This window comes from Chiloscyllium plagiosum, unplaced genomic scaffold (assembly GCF_037043375.1).
Source record: "Chiloscyllium plagiosum isolate Xiang-an unplaced genomic scaffold, Cpla_swu_hap1 HiC_scaffold_7, whole genome shotgun sequence".
In the NCBI taxonomy this organism is placed as follows: domain Eukaryota; kingdom Metazoa; phylum Chordata; class Chondrichthyes; order Orectolobiformes; family Hemiscylliidae; genus Chiloscyllium; species Chiloscyllium plagiosum.
Window position 1 is genome coordinate 37,610,102 of NW_028270145.1, and position 22,368 is coordinate 37,632,469.

The 22,368-nt window shown below is 47.5% G+C and overlaps 1 protein-coding gene across 8 annotated transcripts in view; it reads right to left on the minus strand.

Moving 5' to 3' along the window:
* Positions 1 to 22,368, minus strand: part of map3k13 (mitogen-activated protein kinase kinase kinase 13) — a 160,438-nt gene that overhangs the window by 96,267 nt on the left and 41,803 nt on the right. Inside the window, exons 1-2 of one of the 8 annotated variants that reach the window (XM_087988935.1) lie at positions 15,418 to 15,457; positions 14,641 to 14,773 (exon numbers count right to left, since the gene is read on the minus strand). The exons of 5 other annotated variants lie outside the window; for them this stretch is intronic. The gene's annotated coding sequence lies outside the window, so the exon portion shown is untranslated. 2 more of the 8 variants (XM_087988939.1, XM_043693383.2) reach the window with 2 other exon arrangements.

Here is a 22,368-nt window from a genome sequence, read left to right on the forward strand (position 1 = left end):
TTCCATTGAGGAATTCAAAAGGGCACTGAATAGTTATTTGGGTGGAAATAGTGTGCAGGGAGAGGGGGAAACTGGCACCTTGTAATAAAACTGGTGCAGGAACAATGGGCTGAATGGACTCCTTCGGCACTGTGATAATTCTGGAATTCGCTCATTGTGAGAAAACAGACCCAGGCTCTGGTCCTCTTTCATCAAAGCATCAGGATTCAGATCCCAGTAGGCAAGAAAGTTTTGCAGGGAAGAGGAGAGAGAGAGAGAGAGAGAGAGAGAGAGATGGATGAGGGGAGACAGGCTGGTGGTGCAGGGTGGGGTCTGAAATTACAGGCTCCTGGACATTGGGAAATCCATTAGTGCAGTCTCGGGGACAGCCTGTCAGGGATAATGGAGAATCACATTGCAATCGATTAGATTAGATTCCCTACAACGCGGAAACAGGCCCTTCAGCCCAACCAGTCCACACCGACCCTCCGAAGTGTAACTTACCTAGACCCATTTCCCTCCGACAAATGCACCTAACACAATGGCATGGCCAATGCACCTAACCTGCACATCGTTGGACTGTGGGAGGAAACTGGAGCACCCGGAGGACACCCACACAGACACGGGGAGAATGTGCAAATTCCACACAGACTGTTGGCTGACTGTAACTTAAGGAGAGAGTGAGGTCTGCAGATGCTGGAGATCAGAGCTGGAAATGTGTTGCTGGAAAGGCGCAGCAGGTCAAGCAGCATCCAGGGAACAGGAGAATCAACGTTTCGGGCATAAGCCCTTCTTCAGCCCTTCTTCATGACTGTAACTTAAAGGGAGGAGAGGAGAGGAAACAGAGACATTGTGCCACCCTGCCTGAGATGTACAGGGGAGGGCCAGGCCCACAGCCCTGCGGCAAACCACCGCAGACGACGGCAGCCTGCATTTGTGCAGCGCGTTCAATGCAGTGAAACACCCCTAGCAGCTTGTGGATTTGACACCGAGCGTCGAGGCAAAACTGGGGCGGGAGGGGACGGTGACACAGTGTCACTTGGGGGACACACGATCTGGATGCGATCGCCACCCAAAAATCCCAGCCGTGCCAGATTTCCATGAAATCCTCCATGTGCCGGCAACGTCGGGGCATCCCACTAAAAGAGGAGGATGTGAACGTCTGAAAGAGAGCACAGAAGAGGTTGGCCAGGGCGGTCCCAGAGGTGAGACACTTCAGTGGTGAGGATAGATGAAAGAAGTTGAGGCTGTCCTACTCAGAGAGAAGGCTGACAGGAGATCTGATTGAGGTTTTCAACATCATGAGAGGGCCGGATAGAGTGGGTCAGGAGAAATTGTTCCCAAGTCAAAGAAGGCACAGATATAAGGGGATTTGCGAACGAAGGAAGGGCGAATTGAGGAAAATCTGATTCACACTGTGAGTAGTTAGGGATCTGGAATGCACTGCCTGGAAATGTGGTGGTGGCAGGTTCCGCTGAAGCATCCAGAGGGCGCTGGATGGGGATTTGGATAGAAATAGTGTGCAGGGATATCGGAGATTGTCACTGAGTTACAGTGCTTGTTTGTAGAGCTGATACAAACACGGTGGGCTGAGTGGCCTCCTTCTGCAATGTAACATTCTGAGATTCAGAAATTCCTCAAGATCCTGGTTCTGAGCTTCTCCCTTTTCGGGCAAGCTTTTAACAAGGGCTAATAGGGGGCAACACAGCCACAAAAGACTGAAGCAAGTGGAATGCGATCTAGGAAGATATGACAGGGCTAGGATGAGGAGGATAGAAATGGGACATCTTGGGATGACTGACGGCTACGAGACATAGACATACAGCACACACGCACACATACAGCACACACGTGAGCGCACACACGCGCACACACACACACATAGCACACACGCGCATGCGCACACACACACAGCACAGAAGCATGCACACAAACACACACAGTACACACGTGAGCGCACACACAGCACACACGCGCACATACACACAGTACACACGCGAGCACACACACGCGCGCGCGCACACACACACACACAGCACACACGCGTGCATACAAACACACACAGCACACATGCGAGCACACACAAACACACCGCACACACGCGAGCGCACACACGCCTGGACTTACAATCTTGCGAGATCCATTTGGGACACTTTCCCAGATATGACCATAAGACATAGGAGCAGAAAAAGGCCCTTCAGCCCATCAAGACTGCTCTTCATTCAATATGATCATGTCTGTATCGATAATTCTCTACATCACTTTCTTGCCTTTGCCCCATAATCTTTGATTCTCTTCCTGATTAAAAATCTGTCTCTATCTCAGCCTTGAATATGCTTAATAACCCAGCCTTGACAGCCCTCAATGGTGAAGAATTCCATAGTTTCACCACTTTCTGAGAGAAATAATTCCATCTCACTGTTGTCTTAAATGTGTGACTCCTTATTCTGAGATGATGCTGTTTGGTCCGAGGCTCTCCCACAAGGGAAAACAGTAAAACAAATTTGTTGAAAACTCTGAAACTACAAAAATCTTTCTGCATCGACTCTGTCAAGTCCCCTAAGAATCTCAAGCATAAACAGAAATTGCTGGTGAAACTCAGCAGGACAGGCAGCATCTGTGGAGAGAAAGCAGAGTTAACGTTTCAGGTCCAGAGTAACCAGACTCTAAATGCTAACTCTGTTTAAGATTTTCAGCAACTACAGTTTAGATTAGATTAGAATAGATTCCCTACAGTGTGGAAACAGGCCCTTCAGCCCAACAAGTCCACACTGACCCTCTGAACAGCAACCCCCACCCAGACCCATTCCCCTATATTTACCCAGGCTCATGGTGTGTTGACATAGATTCAAGTCCCACCGTGGCAGATGGTGACATTTGAAATCAATACAAAATGTTCGATCAATTGTGGTAAAAACCCATCTGGGTCACCAGTGCCATTTAGGGATGGAAATTTTCCATCCTTACCTGGTTTAGCCTACACATAACTCCAGACACACAATAATGGGGTTCATGATTTGGAGATGCCGGTGTTGGACTGGGGTGGACAAAGTTAAAAATCACACAACACCAGGTTATAGTCCAACAGGTTTATTTGGAAGCACCTGATGAAGGAGCAGCGTTCCGAAAGCTAGTACTTTCAAATAAAGCTGTTGGACTATAACCTGGTGTTGTGTGATTTTTAACTATGAGATTGACTCTTAAGTTTAGACTAGATTCCCTACAGTGTGGAAACAGGCCCTTCGGCCCAACAAGTTCACAATGACCCTCCGAAGAGTAACCCCCCACACCCATTCCCTGACCCTATGAAGGGCTTTTGCCCGAAATGTCGATTTTCCTGCTCCTCGGATGCTGCCTGACCTGCTGTGCTTTTCCAGCACCACTCTAATCTAGACCTCTATATTTCCCTCTGACTAATGCACCTAACACTACGGGCAGTTTAGCGTGGCCAATTCACCTGACCTGCACATCTTTGGACTGTGGGAGGAAACCGGAGCACCTGTAGGAAACCCACGCAGACATAGGGAGAACGTGCAAACCTCCGCACAGACAGTCGTCCGAGGCTAGAATCGAACCAGAGTCCCTGGTGTTGTGATGCAGCAGTGCTAACCACTGAGCCACCGTGCTGCCCCAAGTTTTAGCAAAACCTCCCCACTTTTATACTCCATTTGCCCTCCCTATTACTCACTGAACTTAGATGCATGATTCTTGTTATTCATGCACAAGGACTGCCAAATCCCTTTGTTCTGCAGATTTCTGCAGTCGTTCCCTATTTAAATAATATTCACCTCCTCTATTCTTTCTGCCAAAGTACTTAACATCACATTTCCCCATATTACATTCCATCTGCCAAGATCTTCCCAACTCACTTAACCTGACTATATTCCTCAGCAAACTCTTTGCATCACCTTCACCTATTTTTGGGTCAGCCATAAACCTGGCTATAGAACATGCACTTTCCTTGTCCAAGTCATTAATTTGTGCTGTAAATAATTGTGGCCCAGCACTGATCCCTGTGGCACTTCACTAGTTCCAGGTTTCCATTCCCCTTTATCCAATTCTGTCAATTCTAACAATCCTCTATTCCTATTCATATACTATTTCCGGTAGCACGGACTCTTATTGATGTGTGGGTTTTGATTAGGGTCTCTTAGCAACTGTGAGCTCATCGAGAATATATTGGGTGGCTGCAATTGTTGCAGCATCAGGTCAAAGTGCTCAATGAAGGGAGAAGCGGTAGCCTGGAGAGAGGCACTACCAGATGTAGATCCTGAATGGATGTCTCAACATTAGCTGGAGCTGGTTGATTCGTCTGTCCCAGTTTGACTTTCGAAAACTTGGTCACTTTATGTCTGAAGGAATTCATTTTCTGTATTTGGCCAGCACCCCTATAAGGATGGTGCCCCATGATGTCACCCTTTGCTCCATTGTTTCCATTAAATCCCAGTGTACTTTCTCATGTCACAATTTCCAAAGTGTGGAATGCTGGAAACATTCCAGTCAGGGGTCAAAGGGTTAACGAGAAGGCTCGGTCACAAAAGTCAGCTCTCTTGACTTTAGAAGATCAAAAGTAATCTGGTTGAGGTGTTTAAGATGTTCACATTCATTTGATTGAGTAAACAGAAAGGAACTATTTAGTTTTGGTGCTGGAGACCAGAATACCTGGAGATAAAACATAAAATTACAGCCAGAGGGCTGTGGTAGTGTCCCCACCTCTGGAGCAGGAAACCAAGGTTTCAGTCCCATCTACTCCAGAGGTGGGTAATACCACCAATGAACAGGGTGATTGGAAAAATATCTACAATTACAGCAATCACTTGCAAGGTCAGGAAGCACTTTCTCACAGAGAGGCAGAAACCCAGTACGTTCTCCCCAATAAATTGCGGTGGTCAAGTACAAATGTCAAAGCTGTGATTGATGCATTCTTGCTATGTATTATATGAAAGCAAAGCAGACATTACCACCTCATGGAGCAGTGAGAGGCGATGATTGGCTTCTTTCTGCCCCTCTAAATGAAATGTGTGCTTCTGTCGTGACCCAGAAGAGATGAGAGATCCTCTCTTGAGGAAGCGAGAATACACATCCAGGCTGTTTAGCGACTATTCATCTCCTGACTATGGACCTGGCGAGATGGAGACGTTGCCTAGCTGCTGATTGTCAGAGACTAACTGCTGTGATCAGCTCCAACTACTCAACCTCCAAAAGGATAAACCAACCTTGGAATGAGGGAGGGGAATGAAAATTCACCAGAATGAGTTGGGATCTTCAAAGGTTACGTTTTGAGAAGAAGGGTGAGATGGTTGAGCTGTTTATGATAGTCACACAATTCCACATGGGAACACACAGAGAAACTACTGCCCGCAGCGAGAGGGTGCGCTTGACAATTTGTGTCAGCTTGTTTTTGGGGGACCCTCGCCCACACTGAGGGAAGTGAAAGAACACCAGGGTTTGGAGTGTGTGAACCCAACATTGCACAGAATGACGTGGTGTGACTAGCACATAATGGACTCTGAAGAGGATATGTCAAGCTGGTTATCTCTACACTATGCCTTCGGATTATAACAACCATGTGCGGCCATGAGCTGCCCTCAGTGTGAATAGCATCATGGACGAGGACCCCTGTTTCTGACATTCACTCACTCAGTGTATGTATATTTGATACAGTCTCATTCAGCTGGTATATTTTGGTAAGGCATAGAGGAGAAAACAAAGGGGACAGTTCCAAAATCAGTGTAGGAGCAGGGGGACCAGGGGGGTGTCCAGAAGCCATACAGCAACATACTGAATGCTCCACTTTACAAGTAAAGGTTAAAGAACAGAGATGAAGGAGTTCTGATAAATCTGTCCACAGCACAGATTCAGGCTCAATTGAAGCATTGTTTTTGATTCTGGAACCACACTTTTGGAACTTTAGAGATTGGATATGCCCAGGGTGTGAAGCAATATGGACATGGGTCTGGTTGAGGTATAGATTAACCATGCTGAGGAAGATGTGGACCAGCTTTGAGAGACTTAATGGCCTTCTTGGTCTTTCCAGATTCCTTAGCCCTCCCCTTCACCTGTTGATTGTAGAGTTCAACAAGCACAAGGAACCCTTTGCTGGCTAAACACTAACATTAAGCTGCTGTACGGAATGGTCAGCTTCTGGATGACTACTGTGTGGTGTCCCATCACTGTACAGCTCCCATGTCTCACTGTAGAACTGTCGTGTAGCCAGTGTCTCACTGTATGTCATTGCAAATCTCTGTAAAGACTTGCTGTCTAAGGATATTTGGTGAATTTCTGCAATACATCTTATAGATACACAATAGAGAGTCAGTGGTGGAGGGAGTGGATGCGGTGCCAATCAAGTGGGCTGCATTGACCTAGATAGCGTGAAGCTTCTTGAGTGTTGTTGGAGCTCCACCCATTCAGGCAAGTAGGGAGCGTTCCATCACACTCCTGAAATGTGGCTTGTAGATGATGGACAGGCTTTGGGGAGTTGGGAGGCGGGTTACTCGGCCCAATACTCCTAGCCTTGACCTGCTTTTGTAGTCACTGTGTTTGTGTGGTGAGTCGAGTTCAGTTTCTGGTCAATGGTAATGGTCAGGATGTTGATAGTGGGGGATTCAGTGATGGTAACACCATTGAATGTCACTGGATGGTGTTTAGATTCTCTCGTGTTGGAGATGGTCATTGGCTGGCAACTGTATGGCACAAATATTACCTGCCACTTGCCAGCCCACATCTGAATATTGCCCAGGTCTTGTTGCTTTTGAACATTGTCTGCTTCAGTACCTGAGGTATCATGAATGGTACTGTACATTGTGCAAACATCAGCGAACATTTCCATGTCTGACCTTATGATGAGGGCAGGCCAATGATGAAGCAGCTGAAGGATGGGATAGGCCTATCCCTAATTGTAATGTCATGTAGGAAACATTGGAGTCAGCTTGTAGCCAGTAAGGAATATGATAATGACTAGATAATCTATTTGTGTGATGTCAATTGAGGAAAATAAGCATTAGCTGGGAGTTAATTGCACAGTTTCACTTCCCTTTGGAACCGTTACACGCTCTCTCCCTCCCTCTCTCATTTTGAGAGCGGCACAGCAGATTTTTGGCTCCAGAGTCTGAACTGGGAATTGAACTGACTAGCTCGGGAGCTGCACACTCAAGCATGCTTTACTGTCAAGATTAGAGTGGTGCTGGGAAAGCACAGCAGGTCAGGCAGTGTCCGAGGAGCAGGAAAATCGAGGTTTCAGGCAAAAGCCCTTCATCAGCAATGAGCTGATGAAGGGCTTTTGCCTGAAATGCCGATTTTCCTGCTCCTCGGATGCTGCCTGACCTGCTGTGCTTTCCCAGCACCACTCTAATCCTGACTCTAATCTCCAGCATCTGCAGTACCTGCCCCTGCCATGCTTTACTGTCACACTCCTTGAAAGAATTCTCTCCGATGGCTTATCTTCATCGGGTGCTACCCAGGTTGACAAACGCCCAGCGAAATCCTTTTGGGATGCTTTGGAAATGGTGTGGAGGGTCGGGGGTGTGGGAGAACAGTAAGAAGTGGAGCTGCAATCCAGGATGCCGGACGATAAAGAGTAAGTACGGCACTACCTCACAAAGCCCATGATGGTGGCTCACCGTCACAGTTCCGCTGGGACCTTTGATCCTCTCCCATCTTCCCTCAGTGATGTTATTCGCAAGGTTGATCACAGCCGGCTTAATCTCACGCCGACCTCCCTCTCTCTAAACCCCAAACACTTCCTCTTCTCTGAGGCTGCCTGATGAACATCCAGTCCCAGGTAACCTGAAAAGTCTTCAAATTACAGAAAGACCAAAGCCATCGTCTCTGATTTCTGTCACTAAAACTGTCCCCTTGTTATCAGCTCCAACTCCCTTTAAAGCCATTTCCTGAGGCTGGGTAAGATTATTTGGAATGAGATTCTGAACCCCACATGATTAGATTCCCTCCAGTGTGAAAACAGGCCCTTCAGCCCATCAAGTCCACACCAACCCGCTGAAGAGTAACCCACCCAGACCTATTTCCCTCTAACTAATGCACCAACACTAGGGGCAATTTAACATGGCCAATTCACCTGGCCTGCAATCTTTTGGACTAGATTAGATTAGATTACTTATAGTGTGGAAACAGGCCCTTCGGCCCAACAAGTCCACACCGACCCGCCGAAGTGCAACCCACCCAGACCCATTCCCCTACATTTACCCCTTCGCCTAACACTATGGGCAATTTAGGATGGCCAATTCACCTAACGTGCACATTTTTGGACTGTGGGAGGAAACCGGAGCACCCAGAGGAAACCCATGCAGACACTGGGAGAATGTGCAAACTCCACACAGACAGTTGCCCGAGGCAGGAATCAAAACCGGGTCCCGTGTGCTGTGAGGCAGCAGTGCTAATCACTGAGCCACCGTGCCACCCCTAAGGCTGCCATTAGGGACAAGTCTGTTTCGGCCCGGTTTTGAACTGGGGACCTTTCGCGTGTAAGGCAAATGAGATAACCACTGCACTACAGAAGCAAACACATGTGTACCCTCCTCCAAAAATATCTGTGTCCAACTCCTGACCTCAGCTGATCTGCCATTGCAATTGTCATCCATGCTTTTGCTACTTCACGATAATTCTGAAATTTTGCTAGCTGCCTCTCATCTAGCACTCTGCATTAACTCAATTCAAATGGTTGCCCATATCACAACTTGCGCCAGCTCTCATTCATCCATTACTCGCGTGCTTTCTGACTTAAAGCGGTTCCCAGTCTTCCCAATTCCACCTCCGTGTGCCTGTTACCTCCTTCTGTCCTACAATCTTCTAGGATGCCTTTCCCCCTCAATTTTGACTGTCAGTGTATCTCCCATTATAACCACTCCCTCACTGGTCGACCTGCCATCATCTGCTGACGGTCTGGGTTCTGGGGTGTCAATATTGCTGAAGAAAGGCACATTTGGTCAAAGCTTTTAATCTTGAACTTAACAGGACAATTTGCAAAGATGCAAATTCATGGAGAAAACTAACACGTGTACTGCATTTGAGACCACTTGCCAACCAATAGGCATTCTCGTCTCACTCAATTTCAATGTTACTTGTCCCATTTCTTGGAATTCTTGCAAAATATCCTAAACGGATGCAAGTGGCTCCCCATGAAATTGTATTTCTTCAAATAGAGTCATAGTCATACAGCTGTACAGCATGGAAACAGACCATTTGGTCCAACCCGTCCATGCCGACCAGATATCCCAACCTAATCTAGTCCCACCTGCCAACACCCAGCCCATATTCCTCCAAACCCTTCCTATTCATATACCCGTCCAGATGCCTTTTAAATGTTGCAATTGTACCAGCCTCCACCACTTCCTCTGGCAGCTCATTCCATTCACATACCACTCTCGGCGTGAAAAAGTTGCCCCTTACATTCCTTTTAAATCTTTCCCTTCTCACCCTAAATCTGTGCCCTCTAGTTTTGGACTCCCCCACCTGGGTAAAAGACCTTGTCTATTTACCCTATTTACACCCTTCACGATTTTATAAACCTCTATAAGGTCACCCCTCAGCCACCCTGACGCTCCAGGGAAAACAGCCCCAGACTATTCAGCCTCTCTCTATAACTCAAATCCTCCAACCCTGGCAACATCCTTGTAAATCTTTTCCGAACCTTTTCAAGTTTCACAATATCCTCCCTATAGCAGGGAGACCAGAATTGCACGCAGTATTCCAATAGTGGCCTAACCAATATCTTGTACAGCTGTAACATGATCTCTCAACTCCTGGACTCAATGCACTGACCAATAAAGGCAAGCATACCAAATCAATCTAAACATCATGGCATAGACAGAGGCCACAGGGGGCTAACACCTTCAACATATTGTCTAGCTATCAACATTGTTAACAGCTAACCCAAGAATGCAACTTTTTAAAAAAAAGGTTTTGTGATTTACACATGAAAGAAGTGAAACTATCATGGTATTCTAACAGATGAAAGGCTTAACAGACAATCAATCTTTCACTGTATAATTTCAGTTACATCACACTAAATTTTTGCTATAAATTCTGTGTGTTAGGATTGAGCCCTCCACTACCACCTGATGAAGGAGCGTCGCTCCGAAAGCTAGTGTGCTTCCAATTAAACCTGTTGGACTATAACCTGGTGTTGTGTGATTTTTAACCAAGCATACCAAACGCCTTCTTCATTATCCTATCTACCTGCGACTCCACTTTCAAGGAGCTATGAAACTGCACTCCAAGGTCTCTTTGTTCAGCAACACGCCCCAGGACCTTCCAAATAAGTGTACAAGTCTTGTGTTGATTTGGCTTTCCAAATTGTTGCACCTCACATTTATCTAAATTAAACTCCATCTGCCACTCCTTGGCCCTTTGGCACATCTGATCAAGATCCAGTTGTAATCTGAGGTAACCTTCTTCGCTGTCCACTACACCTCCAATTTTGGTGTCAATTGCCATAACAAGCAGTTGTGCACCCAGATAGAATGCTTTCTGGGGATGCATCTGTAAAAGTTGGTGAGGGTCCTTATGGACATGCCGAATTTCCTAAGCCACCTGGGGAAGAAGAGGACCTGAGCTGATGTCACATAATAAAAGGTTTGCATTTAGATAGCAACTTCCACCACCATCAGATGTCTCCAGTGACATTTGTGCCAATTAATTAGTTTTACGGTGTAGTGACTGTGGGGTACTGCAAAGACTGGAGAGAAAGGAATATGTAATGTTAGACAGGCAGCACATTCTGATCCTCAGTCAATGTCTAATGCAGGCTTTCCCACCCCGGGGGCAGCACACCAACCTAGAGAGTCTGGGCTGATATGGTGAGGTGAAATAATTATCACTGAGCTGCACTCTCCCACCCTGATTCTCACACTCCCCTGCACACAAAATACAGTTCTCTCCCCAAAACCAATTCTCGCATTCCCTCTTTCACTCTCCAACTCTCTGTCAGAGGGTCAGTAGGGAGGTAGTGCTGCACTGTTGGATTGTCAATACTGAGGGAGTGCTTCAATAATGAAGGTTAGTACTGAAAAAGCACAGCATTGTCAGAAGGTAAGTCCTGAGGGAGTGCTGCACTGTCAAAGGGTTGGTATTGAGGGAGTACTGCACTGTTGGAGGGTCAGTACTGAGAAAGCACAGCATTGTCAGAAGGTCAGTCCTGAGGGAGTGTTGCATTGTCGAATACTCAGTACTGGGATATTGTTGCATTGTCATAGGGTAGGTACCGAGGAGGTTGGAGGGTCATTTACTGAGAAAATGCCACACAGTAGGACAGTCAGCATTGAGGGAGTGCTGCACTGTCGGAGAGTCAATTCTAAGGAAGCACTGCTGTTCAGAGGGGCTGTACTGAGGGAGTGCTGCACTGTTGGAGGTTCAGTACTGACAGAGCACTACATTGTCAGAACGTCAGGACAGAGGGAGTGCTGCACTGTCGCAGGGTCAGGACTGAGGGAGTGCTGCACTGTCGCAGGGTCAGGACTGAGGGAGTGCTGCACTGTCGCAGGGTCAGGACAGAGGGAGTGCTGCACTGTCGCAGGGTCAGGACAGTGGGAGTGCTGCACAGTCGCAGGGTCAGGACAGAGGGAGTGCTGCACAGTCGCAGGGTCAGGACAGAGGGAGTGCTGCACAGTCGCAGGGTCAGGACAGAGGGAGTGCTGCACAGTCGCAGGGTCAGGACAGAGGGAGTGCAGCACAGTCGCAGGGTCAGGACAGAGGGAGTGCAGCACAGTCGCAGGGTCAGGACAGAGGGAGTGCAGCACAGTCGCAGGGTCAGGACAGAGGGAGTGCAGCACAGTCGCAGGGTCAGGACAGAGGGAGTGCAGCACAGTCGCAGGGTCAGGACAGAGGGAGTGCAGCACAGTCGCAGGGTCAGGACAGAGGGAGTGCAGCACAGTCGCAGGGTCAGGACAGAGGGAGTGCAGCACAGTCGCAGGGTCAGGACAGAGGGAGTGCAGCACAGTCGCAGGGTCAGGACAGAGGGAGTGCAGCACAGTCGCAGGGTCAGGACAGAGGGAGTGCAGCACAGTCGCAGGGTCAGGACAGAGGGAGTGCAGCACTGTCGCAGGGTCAGGACAGAGGGAGTGCAGCACTGTCGCAGGGTCAGGACAGAGGGAGTGCAGCACTGTCGCAGGGTCAGGACAGAGGGAGTGCAGCACTGTCGCAGGGTCAGGACAGAGGGAGTGCAGCACTGTCGCAGGGTCAGGACAGAGGGAGTGCAGCACTGTCGCAGGGTCAGGACAGAGGGAGTGCAGCACTGTCGCAGGGTCAGGACTGAGGGAGTGCAGCACTGTCGCAGGGTCAGGACTGAGGGAGTGCAGCACTGTCGCAGGGTCAGGACTGAGGGAGTGCAGCACTGTCGCAGGGTCAGGACTGAGGGAGTGCAGCACTGTCGCAGGGTCAGGACTGAGGGAGTGCAGCACTGTCACAGGGTCAGGACTGAGGGAGTGCAGCACTGTCACAGGGTCAGGACTGAGGGAGTGCAGCACTGTCACAGGGTCAGGACTGAGGGAGTGCAGCACTGTCACAGGGTCAGGACTGAGGGAGTGCAGCACTGTCACAGGGTCAGGACTGAGGGAGTGCAGCACTGTCACAGGGTCAGGACTGAGGGAGTGCAGCACTGTCACAGGGTCAGGACTGAGGGAGTGCAGCACTGTCACAGGGTCAGGACTGAGGGAGTGCAGCACTGTCACAGGGTCAGGACTGAGGGAGTGCAGCACTGTCACAGGGTCAGGACTGAGGGAGTGCAGCACTGTCACAGGGTCAGGACTGAGGGAGTGCAGCACTGTCACAGGGTCAGGACTGAGGGAGTGCAGCACTATCACAGGGCCAGGACTGAGGGAGTGTTGGGAGAAAGTGAGGACTGCAGATGCTGGAGATCAGAGCTGAAAAATGTGTTGCTGGAAAAGCGCAGCAGGTCAGGCAACATCAAAGGAGCAGGAGAATCGACGTTTCAGGCATAAGCATTCCTGATGAAGGGCTTATGCCCGAAGCGTCGATTCTCCTGCTCCTTTGATGCTGCCTGACCTGCTGCGCTTTTCCAGCAACATATTTTTCAGCTCTGAGGGAGTGTTGCACTATCACAGGGTCAGGTCTGAGGGAGTGTTGCACTCAGAACTAAGTAAGTGCTGTATAGTGGAACAGTTATATACTGAAGAAGTGCTGCTCGTAATTCAGAACACCATCTTAATGCCCTAGGGACGCTGATTTGAATTAAACTGTGGCAGATGGTTACATTTTAATTCAATGAAAATTTGAATTAGTTCCGGTCGAATGATGACCATGTGGCTACAGTCTTAAAAGTTCACCGCATTGGTGGAATCCTGTCTCCATGTGCCCCTGCTTGGACGGAACTTCACATTGGCCCCAAAGTCCTGTACCTCCTGCGGGAGCCTGTGTCTCAAAACCTGAGCCACCTCCGGAATTTTACTTTTGTCCCCTTCAGGGACGTAAAGCGGCAGGCCCTATATAAGCCGGTGCTGTATACCATCCACCTTGTCTCCTTTATCCACTGACCAGACACGCCTTGGCATGCCCTTTTGCCACTGGGCACCCCCAATGGAGGGCTCTCTACATGGGAGTCCTCCCCCTTTCTCTCGGGGATGTGGGGTGGAAGGTGCTGCATGCAGCGGTCCCCTGCAACCGCAGATTGTGGTGGTTCACGGACCCCCAGTCCAACTATCTGTTCTGTGGCGCTGTGGAGTCCATGCACCATGTATATATGGGGTTGTGGGTGTCTGCACTCCTGTTTTGGTCTCCTTAAAGACCTTCATTAATGTTTTTGGTTGCATTTCAGCCCCACCCTCCTGATCTTTGGGCACTTGGTAGGTCAGATGTCCTCCTCGTGGGTCTGCTCCTGGGCCTGGCCAGGATGGTCATAAACAGGTCCAAGCAGCAGGCCATGGAGGGGGTCATTCAAGCTTGTTGCCTGCCCCTCTTCTGTAGTTATGTCCGTGCCCGGATGTCCCTGGAGAAGGAGCACGCAGTATCCAGCAACACCCTCAAGGTTTTCAGGGAGAGGTAGGCACCGTGGAGAGTGGAATGTTTTATTTCCCCCTCCCATTTTGATTTAATCCCTGCTTTCTCCCCCCCTTCACTTTCTTGATCACGCAGCATTGCCCTTTGATGTGAAGGGCACTGCTAGTCACTGGCCACCCGGGTGTTTCTGTTCTATTCTATTCTTCCTGGTGGTGGTCGTTGTTCTTCACTATGTCCTTCACCTGCGCACACACACACACACACACACACACACACAACATGGGCGCTGAAAAAAAAATAAAAGTCCATCGCACTTACTCATACCCTTAAGGGAAGGAAATCTGCTGTCATTTCCCTGGTCGGGTCTACCTGTTGCTCCAAGGCAACTCTTTTTTTAAAAACATTTTTTCTTTTCTTTAAAGTGCCAGCTCGCAGAGTGAACAGAACCTCTCACACTCCTGTTTATTTGTTTTTAACCCCCACACTACCACCTAATTGCTTATATTTTCCCCAGCACCCATATTGTGTGTGTGTGAGAGACACACAGTGAGAGACACAAGGTGCACACATCTTTATTCAACCACAGCAACTCTTAACTATCCTCTGGATGATTAGGGATGGGTAATAAACACTGGCCTAATCAGCGACATCCCGTTCATAGATAATAATGAAAAAGAAAACGACACTCACTGCAGACGACCACACTGCCAGGGTTTTTTTTGGGGAACTGATGTCACCAGCTTTGTTTCCGACATGACGACAGTTGGCTTCATTGCAAAAAGGACGACATCGGCTTTAGATTAGTTTGGGAGGTCCCGCAGGCCTGGGAAATAGGGATGTTATCTTTTTGTTTCTCTTTCTCACGTGCGGACAAGCTGCAAAGCGGTCACTTAAACAGCAACATCTGGTGCTGCTATCCTGCAGCCACCTCCCTCGGCTTCACTCCCTCTCTCCTTAAAAACACTGTTTGCAGAACACAAACAACTCGTGGCCTGCCAGGTCAGTAAAGCCAGGCGACAGAGGTCTGAGGTACATGGCAGAAGAACTGAGAGGCGGGAAATATTTTTACGACTCCCTTCCTTCTCAGCACTGGCAGCTGGAGACTGTGTGAACTCTAGCTCCAGCTCCCCTTTTGCTGCCTCCTCGTTCCACAACCCCCCCTCGGCCTCAGAGAAACAACCGAACGTTTATCTGTGGTACAATGAAACACAGGAGGCGGTCAATTAGCAGGAGTGCCTGGCCTGTTTTGGAAAGAGATGTCCATTAGTCCCGCACCCCCACTCTTTTATTTTGTGTAGCTCTGCTAATGTTTCCCTGCAAGTATGTTTCCAAATCCGCTTTGATAATTACCATCCAATCTGCTTCTACTGCCCTTTCAGGCTCAAAATAACTCACTGCGTAAAAATATTTCCCGCATCTCAGCTCTTCTATCATTTACCTCAAATCCGTGTCCCTGCTTTTACTGACCTTCCAAGCCATTTGGTTGTATTCGCTCTCTGCCAACACTGTCTTTAATCTCTCCTTCAACTTCCATACCCCTCCCATCCAAATCTGAACTGGGGTGTTCTCCACGCAGACGGGTAAACAATGTGATCACCTCACAAGGCTAAATGCTTCAATTAGGCCAAAGAAACCACAGCACAGTCACTGAGTGCTCTCTATCAATTATTAAACAGTAACTCAACCTTTGTTTTTTTTCCGTTCCCGCCCCCACACCCCATCCAGTCACGAAAGTAATTGACTGCTGGGGGGGGGGGCAAGTTTCCAAGCCCACATGACCCCAATCCCGTGGTAAATCTTCATTTTTTTTAATTCACTGGTGGGACATGAGCCACACTGGCTGGCCAGCATTCAATGCCATTCCCTAGCTGCCCTTGAGAAGGTGATGGTGAGCCCCAGTCCATCTGCTTTAGGTCAACCTGTAATGACCTTAGAAAAGGGAGTCCAGAAATTTGACCTGGTGACAATGAAGGAACAGTGAAGTCAGAATGGTGAGTAGATGGAGGTGAACTTACAGGTGGTACTGCTCCCATCTATCTGCTGCCTTTGCCCTTCTCAATACAAGCTGTCGTGCTTTTGGAAAGTGCTGTCTCAGGATCTTTGGTGAAGTTCTACAGAGTTCACACTGCTGTGACCAGAGTGTTGATGATGAAGGGACTGGATATTTTTGGGTGTGTTATGGTAGGCTCAGCCAGAAGATTAGGATGCATGGGCATCCTCAGTGACTTGGCCATGTGGATTCAGAATTAGCTTGCCCATAGAAGACTGAGGTCAGTGGTGGAAGGGTGTTTTTCAGGCGGGAGGTCTGTGACGAGTGATGTTCCGCAGGGATCTGTACTGGGGCCTCTGCTGTGTGAGATATTTATTAATGACTTGGATGAAAATCTAAATGGGTGGGTTTGCAGACAATACAAAGATCAGTGGAGTTATGGATAGTGTAGAAGGTTGTCAAAGGATACAGTGGGGTATAGATCAGTTGCAGATATGAGTGGAGAAATGGCAGATGGAGTTTACTCCAGCTAAGTGTGAAGCGCTGCACTTTGGGGGATCGAGAGTTAAGGAAAAGTATAGAGTTAATGGCAGGACCCTGAACAGCACTGATGTACAGAGGGATCTTGGGGTTCAAGTTCATAGCTCCCTGAAAGTAGATAGGTGATAAAGAAGGTGGATAGCATGCTTGCCTATATTGGTTGGAATTGAGTACAAGAGTCAGGATGTTATGTTGCAGCTTTATAAGACTCTGGTTAGGCCACACCTAGAATATTGCATTCGATTCTGGTCACCACATTACACGAAGGATGTGAAGGCTTTGGAGAGGGTGGAGAAGAGGTTTGCCACGATTCTGCCTCGATTAAAGTGTGTGAGCTGTAAGGAGAGGCTAGAAAAACCCAGGTTATTTTCTCTGGAGTGGCAGAGGCTGAGGGGAGACTTGGAAGTCTATAAAATTATGAGATGCATAGATAGGATTGACAGTCAGAATCTTTTTCCCAGAGTTGAAATGTCTAGGGCTAGGAGGCATGCATTTAAGGTGAAAGGGGGAAGTTTGAAGGAGATGTGAGGGTCAAGTTATTTTACACAGAGTGAGTGGTTGGAGCCTGGAATGCACTGCCAGGGATGGTAGTGGAGGCAGATACAATCAGGGCATTTAAGAGATGTTTAGATAAGCACATGAATATGCAAGGAATGGAGATATCTGGGCCAAGGGATTAGTTTAATTTGGTGTCATGTTCAGCACAACATCATGGACCAAAGGACCTGTTCCTGTTCTTATTGCTCTGTGTTCTACTTTGCCCCTGGGATGCTTTGCCCCTGGGATGGTGTGAAGCTTCTTGAGTGTTGTTGGAGCTGCACCTATCCAGTCAAGCTGGCAGTGTTCCATTGCACTCCTGACTTGTGCCTTGTAGATGATGGACCATCTTTGGGGAGACAGGAGGTGAGTTATTCACTGCAGTATTCCTAGCCTCAGCTCTTTTGTCCAAGGCTGTATTGAGATCAGGAGTTGAGTGGCCCTGGTAGAACCCAAACTGGCTATCCGTGAGCAGATTATTGCTGGATAGGTGCTGCTTGATAGTACTGTTGATGACACCTCCCAACACTTTACTGATGATCGAGAATGGACTAATGAGGCAATAATTGACTGGGTTGGATGTATCCTGCTTTATATGTACAGGACATACCTAGGCAATTTCCTTTTTTGTTGGGAGGCGGGGAGTGGGAGTAGATCTGGGCATCCAGTCCTCGGGGTGATTGCCAGATCATTATCATGGTCCATGGGTTTTACGGGTTTCCTGTGCTGTTGGGACAGGACATATTCAGGGATGGCAACAGTGTTGTCTGGGGCATTTGTCTATAAGGTATGATTCTGTGCATATGACTGATTGATTAACGTGCTCTCTCAAAAGCTCCCCTCTCAATCATTACCCTAATTCCCACACAACCTACACACTCTCCACCCCACACAAATGTGAGTAAGAAGAGCTTTAGAGCTGACAGTAGCTGTTGGGTTGTTACTCAGCATCAGGGGTTTTGCAGCAGTTTCTGATACAACTCAACAGCTTGCTGGAGCATTTTGATGGGCAGGTGGGATTCAACTATTTTACAGTGGGTCTGCAGTCATGTGTATGCCAAATCAGGTGAAGATGGCACATTATCTTCCCTACGGGACATCAGTGAACTGGATGGATTTCTATAACAAATAGTGAATTAATCTGGCCTATCAGCTCTGGGTCATAGGTGACTACACTGTTTCCATTTCTGAGTAACAGCCAAAGCAGCAAGATGCCATTAACTATGATCCAACATTCTTAAATCACAGAGTCAACTTCCATTCTTCCCATACTTTTCACAATGATTCAAAACTGGGATACAGTATCATTGGGGTACAGTACTTGTGGGGACAGGTCTGTCAGTGTACAACACTGAAGTACAGTACTGGTGTGGTCAGATCTGGCACTGAATAGCATGGGAGTACAGTACTGGTGGAGACAGGTCTGTCAATGTGTAACGCTGGGGAAGTACTGATAGGGACAGGTCTGTCACTGTATAACACTGGGGTACAGTAGTGGTGGGGGCAAGTCTGTCACTGTACAACACTGGGGGACAGACCTATCACTGTATAACCTTGGAGCACTGTACTGGTGGGGACAGATGTGTCTCTATATTACACTGGGAAGTAAGTCTACTGGGGATGGTCATTTGTTAGTTTGCCATCTCTTTTTTCCTCATGTTGCTCACTATCCAATGTCTCAACTTGGGCTTGTGCTGACCTGTTTTGACCAATGAGCTGTATGGTCCTCATGAATGTCTGAATACTGTGTAAAATGTGCACCGCTATGTCAAATTCAAAATGCCGTGTCATTCCTCAAAAGCAAAGTTCAAAGAGAAGCTGTTTTGTCTGCAGCTTACTTCCTCCACTAGCATAGCAACTGGACTTTGTTTCTCAAAAGCATACAAAGTAATGTATTTCAGGAGGTGGATCATTACTTGGAACAACAATATTAGACCACACAGAAACAGCCAAAGTGATGCTCTGAATTCAACAAATTTCATAACCTCCGCCCACATTTTGTCTCCTGGATCTTTGTCAACTTTGAGTTTTCTCTCCTAGTTTTCATGTAATTGTTACTCTCTGAGAGACAGAAAATAAATTATTTCCATATTAACCGTGAGAGCTCATATTTTTAAACTGTATGTCCTGGCCCTTGCCTCTCCTAGAAGGGGAAATCTCCTCGCAATGCCCAACTTGACAAATTCCTTCAAGATCTTGTATGTCTCAATGAGATCACTTCTCATTCTGCTAAACTCCAATGAGTGCAGGTCCCTTTGCCATCAGCGACATGCTCCCTTCCCAAGCCAGGTATCAGTCAAGTGAACGGCTTCTAATACATATACATCCTTTATCAAAGAATTATGCTAAAAGGGAAAAGAAACAAGAATAAGAGACGTGGATTTGAAGTGATGAAGTGAGGGAATAATCTTTTCATTCAGCAAGTAGTTAGGGTTGGAATGCAGTGCCTAGATATATGGTGGAGACTAGTTCCATTGAGGCACTCAAGCAGGCACTGGATAGGTATTTGGATAGAAATGGTGTGCAGGGATATGGGGAAAAGGCAGGAGATTGACACTGGGTAACAGAACCAGTGCAGGCACAATGGGACAAGTGACCTGCTTCTCTACCATAACAAATTCTGTGATTCTGTGAAGTTAGTCCAAACCTCTATGTAGTGATTCAGCTATGACCTCATCAATGGCCTGGTTGAACTGTGGGGGGAAAAATGTAGACTTTTATATTCCATTCCATTCCATCTGGACAATATTCTGATGAACAGTCATCAACTGAATGATCATCTCTCATTCTCTCTTCACAGACGTTGTCAGAGCTGCTGAGTATTATGGCATTTTCTACAGTTGTAGTGCCGCGGGAGATCCTCTGTTGTCAGTGCACATCCATCTCAACTTATTACAGAACCTTGAGAGAATATACAGAACTGAACACCAATGGTTTATCCTGCATTCCTATGGGTTGGTACCTGAGATACATCAAAAACATACCGATCAGTACCCAGGATAGTGTGCCACCTGGGACGCCCTGAAATTTCCCATGAATGATCCAAACTGCACTGTACAGGGGCAGGCCAAGTGAGCAGATGGCATAGTGGCAACAACAGGTCACATCTTTGCCAGCCTCTGCTACTGCGACCTGGTAATGGTGTCGCCTGCTCTTGTATAAGCAAAAAGGAAAAGAAACAGGGCTTTGAGTCAGGACATTGTGAGTTCAAGACTAAGCCAAAGGCACAAAGATGTCGAAACCGAAGCATGCAGGGGGCAGAGGAGTGGCTCAGGGTATGGATGGATAGTTCTCTGCAGTGGCCTGACCAACACATTAACTCCATTAACATTCCTAAAAGGATATTGGCTGCTCATCATCTTATTTCAGAATTGCTTTTACAAAATTGGCTGCCGCATCCCCATAAATTACAGCAGTGGCTACCCTTCAAAATAACCTCACTAAAGCACCTCAGGGCATCCCGAGACCTGAAAAGATACTCTCTTTGTACAAAGTTTTCACATTTCTTATCAGTGGCTATTGCTTTTATTATAATTCTTCATGGAATGTGGGTATTAGTGACTAGGTTAGTATTTCTTGGTTGTCCCTAGTTGCCCCTTAATGAAGGCAGTGGTGAGCAGCCTTCTTGAACTGCTGCAGTCCATATGAGTAAATGTTCTGATCTGACGGATGAGACATTGGAAAAAGCTACACACACTTTCATTTAGGTGCTGCAGACCTGACTTCCCAGAGTTGTTGCATTATGTTAAGGTGCTGCTCAAGGCTTTGCTGTTTAAACTCAACAACTTCTTGCAATTGCCTGCTGCTCAGGTTCTCTCCGACACACTCTTCTGCAGTTTGACAAAATGGCCACTTCTTAACATTTTGTCAATTGTGGGATGATGATTCCACACAGACAGTGAATCACAATTAGAATGGGGTAGGAAAGGGAGAGTGAGGGAAATGCAGTTTCAGGTGGGAACACAACATTCGGTCAGTCACTTTATTGACCCTTCGTGTCCTAGCAGAGATCCCAGAGTCCTGGTGGTCTGGTATTGCTTTGGATCCAGGTCTTGGTCCCATTCTGGATTGCTATGAGTCATTTCACCTGGATGAACATCATGGTCAAAGGAGGGTTTTACCTCAATGTTGCTGGAACCAGCAATCCCACCGCCCGGCACTCCCTGGGATGTGTACACTGTCACGAGGACACATGACTGTGAGGTGACGATTCATTTGGGTTTGATTCTGATACCCCTCACAGCTAAAGACGATCCAACTAACACCATTCCTTCTGGGCATTAGGAATCAGCACTTGGAGCCAGTACCACCAAGAGCATAGTGAAGCCCCTTCAGTATCCAAGAAACCAAACTCCAGCAGGGGAGGCCAGGTCACCAAGGCAAGACTCTCCCAGCATGGATTGTAAGTGTAAAGGTGCAAGTCCATCAGCAGGTCAGAATTGAGGATGTTTGCTGGTGTTTACACCATTTTCAACTCCTCAGATACTGTCATAAAACATGCTCAGATGCAAAATCAGGACAATATCCAAGCTTGTGCTGGCAAATGGCAAGTAACATTTATATCACACAAATTCCAGGCCAACACCATCACCAAATAGAGACAATTTTGTCAGCACTCCTTGACATTCAATGGGATTACATAGAACATAGAACATTCCAACGCAGCATAGGCCCTTCGGCCCTTGAGGTTGTGCTGACCTATGTAACCAATGTGAAGCCGATCTATCCTATGCTATTCCATTCTTGTCCATATGCCTATCCAATGACCATTTAAATGCCCTTAAAGTTGGCGAGGCTACTACTGCTGCAGGCAATGCATTCCACACCCCTACCACTCTCTAAGTAAAGAAACTCCCTCTTAACATCATAGAATCCCCTATTATCAACATCCTGGGTTAACCATTGACCAGAACTGAACTGGACTACCCACATAAACACCGTGACTACAAGAACAGGTCAGAGGCTAGGAACACTGTGGCAAGTAACTCCCCTCCTGATTCCCAAAGCCTGTTCCCTATCTTCAAGGCACACGTCAGGAATGTGATGGAATATGCCCCACTTGCCTGGTTGAGTGCAGCTCCATCAACACTCCAGAAACTTGACACCACCCAGGACAAAGCAGTCCACTTGATTGTCACCACATCCACAAACATCCAGTCCCTTCACCACCAATACTCAGTAGCAGCTGTGTGTACTGTTTGCAAGATGCATTACAAAAATCCACTGAAGATTCAGACAGCACCTTCCAAATCTGTGATAACTTTCATCTAGAAGGACAAGAGCAGCAGTTACATGGAAACACCACCACCTGAAATTCCTCTCAAAACCACTCACCATTTTGATTTGGAAAT